Source organism: Heterocephalus glaber, unplaced genomic scaffold, assembly GCF_053883595.1.
Source record: "Heterocephalus glaber isolate CG9 unplaced genomic scaffold, H.glaber_assembly_v1.0 deba00001745, whole genome shotgun sequence".
Classification (NCBI taxonomy): domain Eukaryota; kingdom Metazoa; phylum Chordata; class Mammalia; order Rodentia; family Bathyergidae; genus Heterocephalus; species Heterocephalus glaber.
Window position 1 is genome coordinate 2,017,027 of NW_028258451.1, and position 6,719 is coordinate 2,023,745.

The following is a 6,719-nucleotide window of genomic DNA, read 5'->3' on the forward strand; positions in this document are numbered from 1 at the left end:
ACATTACAAAGCTACAGTGAAAATAAAACACTATACTATTGGTAAATAAAACAAAACAGAAATGTGGATCATTGGAACTGAATAGAGCATGTGGAAACAACTTCAGGCACTTTCAGCCACCTGATCTTTGACAAAGGAGTCAAAAATTATGCTTGAGGAAAGAATGCCTGTTTAATAAATGGTGCTGGGAAAATTGGCTATCCACATGCAGAAGATTGAAGCTAGACCCATATCTCTCACCATGTGATAAACTAAAACCAAAATTGATCAAAGATCCTAAAAATAAAACAGAATCACTAATGTTCTAAAGACATAATAGGTAAAACTCTTGAAAACAGGCATACTTAAGGACTTTCTAAAAAGGATCCTAATTGCACAAGAAATAATAGCAAGAGTCAACAAATGGGATCACATCATATTAAAAAGCTTTTGCACAGCAAAGGAAACCACCAACAAAGTGAAGAGACAACCAATAGAATGGGAAAAAAATTTTCCAGTTATTCCTCAGACATAAAAATTATACATAGAATATATAAAGAACTCAAAAAACTTAGACCTGCAAAATCAAAGAAGCAGTCAAAAATGGACAACTGAAATGAATAGATACTTCTCAGAAGAAGAAATACAAATGGTTAATAAATACATGAAAAAATGTTTAATATCTCTGGCCACTTGAAAAATGCATTTTAAAACAACCCTGAGATTTCACCTTGTTCCAGAAAGAATGGGAATCATCAAGAAATCAAATAATAGGCTTGGGTGTGGTAGTGTCTCTCATCTCAGGACTTGGGAGGCTGAGGCAGGAGGATTGCTGTGAGTTCAAGGCCAGCCTGGGCTATGTAGTCAGTTCAAGGCCAGCCTGAATTGCGCAGTGATACCTGTTTCAAAAAGAAAAAAAAGGAAAAGAAACCAAATAATATTAAATGCTCATGAGGGTGGCTGGAAAAACAAACCTTCTACATTGTCAGTGGGAATGTAAACCAGTATTACCATTATGGAAATCAGTATGGAGATTCCTGAAAAAAGTAAAACTAGAAATTTCATTCAACCCAGTATTACCTTTCTAGGTGTCTTCGTATGTAGGGAATGGGGATAGGAACTTTACCAAAAACTCCTGCAGTGGGCCTTGGTCTCCTGTGAGGCAATACAGAGCAAGCTAATAAGAATAAAGACAGAAAACAAGACTTAGAGAAAACTGGGTCTTGGGCTGATCTAAGCTGCTCTGAGCAGCAAAGACAAAGGGCCTCAAGGACACCCAGTGTTTACTGATTACAAGAGTGTGAAGTAGGGGACCAGGGTGTGCTTTGAAGGCATCTAGTGATATAGTGTGAAGCACCTAGAAGCATCTGGCTGATATTCGAACAGGGCTGTAAAAGAGGGGAGGCACTGCTTATCTTGCTTGGAGAGCTCAAAGGGTGCTGAGACTGGGTTGGAATTAACCAGCAACTCATCAGGCCAGTGAGAAGCCATAATTCAGGGCAAGGGATTTGGTTGGAGGCAGGTTGAACTTGGCTACGAGTGAACTCAGCCAAGCCCTGCTACTTAAGGAACTAGGACTTAAATCTCAGTAGCAGCCATTAGTAAAGGAGCAATACTGGCCCGACTCTGCTATCTGACAGGCCCATTTGAGTCACATAAAGTTTCAGTCAGACTCCTGAGATGAAACAATACAGTCAAATTGTGGAAAGCAAGAAGCCTGTGCCACTTACAGCCTGCTAGTACTGGGCAGGGATGCCTGCTACAGTCCTGAATGCGTTAAAGACATTACATTGTAGTGATCCATGCACACCCATATTTATATCAGCACAACTCACAATAGCTAAATCTTGGAAGCCACCTATATGTCCAGCAACAGTTGAATGGATAAAGAAAATTTGATGTTTGTACACAATGAAGTACTACTGAGCCATAAGGAAGGATAAGCTTGAGTCATTTGTAGAAAAATGGATGTACATTGAGACAATAATATTAAATGAAATAAATCAGATACACAGCTTGAATATCCATGGTTTCTCTTATATGAGAAAGGTAAAATATAAATAAAGAAAGAAATAAACCACAGATAACAGGCAATAGAGACAGATATTTTGAAATGGGAAGGGGACCAAGAGTTCCTGGGAGGTTGGAGAGCCAGGGAAGGGGACAAAAAAGAAGTAAGATGTGTTATGTGCATGTGCCTAGCCCAGTGAGGAATGTGATCACTATGTATTGCATTACATATGTGTACTAATAAAATAAATAAATTTAGGTGGTTACCTCCCGTCTGTCTTTCCAAGAGTCTGCATAGTGGGCCACTGTGGCCAGCATGGTTTGATGCTTTTTGGTAGGTCTTAACCTTGGAGATTTCCATGGCATTTCCTGCCTTTCACAAACTTGAGATCTCAAGAGAATTGCTACTTGCTCCCACCATCTTTGCACCTGTGCAGATCTCTTCACAGTAAGGATTGCACTTGAAGTGGTGGTTTCAGGTGTTGCTGCCAGTGCTGGGTTATTACTTTCCAGAAGCACTCCCCAGGCACATCCCCAGACACCTTGCTGCAAAGATGCACAAATTATGGTCAAAGGGGGCATGTGGAGGAATGCCAAGGATGAAACTCTGAAAGCAGTGTTGATGAAATGTGGTGACAGCCAGCATCTAGTGTTGCCTCGCTGCTGCACAGAAAATCAGCAAAGCCAGATGGTATGGATGGCTGTATCTAAGTGTTACGGTTGAATGGGCCAAAAATTGTCCAGGTTCTTGTGTACAATGAGGAAAAACTGCCAAATGTACAGCTTGTATTATGTTGTAAGTAGCTATGTTTATCAAAGATCACAGCATGGTAACAGCAGGGACAGTCAAAAGGGAAAGGGAAAAAAGGAGTTGGTGACTCAGGCATCTTGAATTTAAGGGGTCAGATGCCTCTGATCCTAGGTGCCTCTCATTCTGTCTCTCACTGGTGTCAATGATCTGAGGCCCCAGGCACTGAAACCTCCTAAACTCTTGTTAATGTTACTTTGCACTTCTTTTGGGATTATGGAAGCATGGGTAACCATTAGGATGGGGAAGTGTTTATAGTTGAATGGGAATAAGGGAGTGGCTCACTCAACTCCTTTGTTTCTAAGTGTACTATTGCCCCTGAGAACCCTGGTCCCTGAAAATCTTTGAGGGGAGTTGAAAGAGGAAGTTCCATCTTCTATTGCTACTTCTGGCTGAGCAGGGGCATCGGCCCTACCTGTGCATAGACTGAGGAACCCCCACCCTGACTGATCTAGAGTCCAAGGGAGCCGAGACCTTCCTCTGAAGATTTCTTGATGAACTGTGGACGTGGAAGCAGGTTCTGATCTCAAATTATGGTCACCACCAGTAGTTTGGTGGCTGTCAAACAAGAAGAAACAATGTGAGTAACAGATTAGTAACAGATAAGATCGAGATAGTAAGGCTATGAGAAGCATCAGCAAATGCTGTGTCCAGAATAGCAATCAAGGCCCCCAGTTCCAGACACTGGGATAGGACAACCATGGCTCACATACTTTTTTATGGATCTTGGAAGCATGACCAGTCAGTTTTTGTGCCTTGTCTCTTATTATTTTAGACTTATTAACAAAGGAAATGCATTCTCCCTTTAGGGAAAAGCATAGCCCCTTTGTTTCAGCTGTTAGGAGATCTAGTCCCCTCTGAAGTTGTACGGCCACTGCCACTATGGGTCTGTCTGGTCCTGAAGAAGGCAGTTCATCTAGGCTGTCTGTCACGTTCTCAGGTGATGTGTCTGGTACCTTTACCATGGGTTTCATCTGTGTGATCACTGAGAGTTTGGCAACCTCTAGGCAAGAATAAACAAATTTTACTGAGAGATGAAGACACATATGACCACCGCATAAGCACTAGAATGGAAAGGAAGAATGAGGAAGGAGCCACATCAGATGCTGTTCTTAAGGGACTGGAATAGCACTTGTAACCAGGTGGCTCCTAGACCTGTCTACAGGTGTAGCTAGAAAGGGCCAGCAGGGCACAGTGAATGGAGCCCCTTTTTGCATTTAGCATGCATTGCTATTACTTTTATATGTTTTTGATTATACTCCCCTGCTGGGTATCAAGACCAGGTTAAAGTGAGACCTGTGTCAACCAAAATTGACCTCTTAGCTATCAAGTTCAGTTGAGTATCCTCAGACTGTCTGTCCCTGACAGTTGTAGCCCCTACCCTGAAAGATGGGCTGTGTGTCTAGCAGGGGTTCAGGTCAGATCACTCTGTCTTCCAGGAACTGGGGTGCAGTGGGGAGTAAAGTGTGCTCCTTGCTAGCAAATCTACTTGTGTGGAGAGAAACGAGATCCAGATTCTGTCCTTTTTGTTACTAGACTGGCTGGTGTCTGTGGCTCTGTCCAGGAAGACAGAAGACTTCACTGTACCATTTGGCTCATTTCCAGTCATAAGGCCCAGTTCTCTGTGGCTCATTCTGTGGTTTATTATTCAAGATGCCTGCACCAGACTGTTCTGGGCCTTTTCCGGATATTCTTTGGGGAAATTTTCACCAGGGTTATGTCACAAATGGGTAGTAGGCTCTGACTTACTGGCAACAAGTCATACAGGTTTTCCTTTTTTATTTCCAGATAGTTCACAACGGTGATGTAAAAGGTCGCAATGAAACATAATTAAATGCCCAGACAATCTCAGCTCAGAGCCACTCCGGTTTCCAGGGAAGACAGCATTTGAAGACTGAAGACAGGCCCATCTCTCTCCTTCAGCACTGAACTAAAATCTAAACGGAATGACAGTCTGAAGCAGAGACCCTCAGTCTGCCGGGCGATACATGGGTGAAGCTGTTGAGGGCAGAGGCGCAAGCAAGGGCTTATGAACAGAGCCTCACTTACCCAAGAAACAGTACCAAGGACCAGCAACTGGGATCTCATCACATGAAAAGCCTCTGCACAGCGAAAGAAGCAACTAACAGAGTGAAGAAAGCTTACAGATGGGAAAAATGTCTGTCAGATACACTTCAGACTGAGAAATAAGAGAGTGTATATGGGACTAAAAATTAGATCCCCCCAAATAAAAACACAATAAAGAAAAGACAACTGAAAAAAATAGATACTTCTCAGAAGAAGTCCAATGACCAATAAATACATGAAAAAAATCTCAACATCTCTAGCCATTAGAGAAATGCTAATTAAAACCACACAGACTCTATCTCACTCCAGAGAGAACGGCCACCACCAAGAAACCAAATAATAGCAAATGCTGGCAAGGCTGCAGGGAAGGAGGACCCTTTCTCTCTCTCTCTCTCTCTCTCTCTTTTTTTTGGTACTGGGGATTGAACTCAGGACCTTGCAATTGCCAGGCAGGCGGCAGAACCACTGAGCTAAATCCCCGGCCCTGCCTTTCTCATTTTTGAAGGGAATGGGTACCAGTATCCCCACCATGGAAAAGAATGGAGATTCCTCAAACATCTAAAAGTAGAAATTCTATTTGACCCTGCCATTCCCCTTCTAGGTATCTTTCCAGAAGAGGTAAAGACATTGTATTCCAGTGATCCATGCACTCCCATGTTTACAGCAGCACAGCTCATAAGAGCTAAATCTTGGAAGCAGCCTGTATGTCCATCAACAGATGAACGGATAAAGAAAATGTGGCATTTGTATACCATGGAGTACTACTCTGCCATAAAGGAGGATAAACGAGTTATTTGTAGGAAAATGGATGCACTTTGAGACCATAATGTTAAGTGAAATATATCAGACACACAGGCTTAAACATCACAGGATTTCTCTTATATGAGAAACCCAAAACATAAATTGAAGAGAAAATTAAAGTGTGATCATTATGTACTACAAACATACAGGAATAAAAATAAAAAGTCAAAACAAGAAGGGACTCCATACGGGGACAGGAACAGCACTGGCTCTGGTGGGACACTGACAATGTGCTAGGCATCCTGTGAAGCCATCAACACAAATTCTCGCACACAACGGTCCCAAGGCGCTTCTTGTCCTGATTTTTAAAACAGGGAAACCGACATTCATGTCCAAGGGCATCCGTGACTGGGACTCACATTTCCAACCCACATTTTTGTGATGTTGAGCTTCAACTCTGAAGAATTATTTCAAGCAAACACTTCCAACAGGAATTCTTCTACCTTTCGGGATTCACATCAAAACCCAACCTGGGGAGAAGTACATGTACTGTTTCTCTCACACACAGAGCCACGGATCCCAGAGGGTTCTCCGTGAACTTTGGGTCTTGGGTGTAAGGGTTTTCCCGGCGCATCTAAGTTGATTGTGCAGAAAAGCGAGGCCTGGCTAAGCCCTGCCCTTGCAATGCTTCCCGGTTCCTCCCTTTGACCTCCCCTCCTGCTGTCTCCTTTCTTCCTCTCTGAGGTGGGCTCCTGCCCCAAGTCCTGCGGGGACCCTGTGATGCCGACCCTCCAGAGCAGTGCTAGCCAGAAAGCGGAAGCCCTGGCGCCCACCCAGGGTGGCCACAGTTCCCCAGGTTCCCCAGATTGAGAACCAGTGCTGCAGCGCTCAGCTGAGCGTCCTAGGAGGAGGGAAGCTGTAGCCGACCTGGCCGCTGAAAGACCCCTAGGTCTCTCCCACTCCGCACACCAAACGTCAGAATGTGCACAGCCCGCCTGCGCCTGCCGGGACCTCTCTGGTCGAGAACCACGCAGAAACAAAGAAAATTTGAATAGGATGGAACGGGAGGTATTTTAAAATCCAAAGAAACAACCTGGCAGGAAAGGTAACTCTG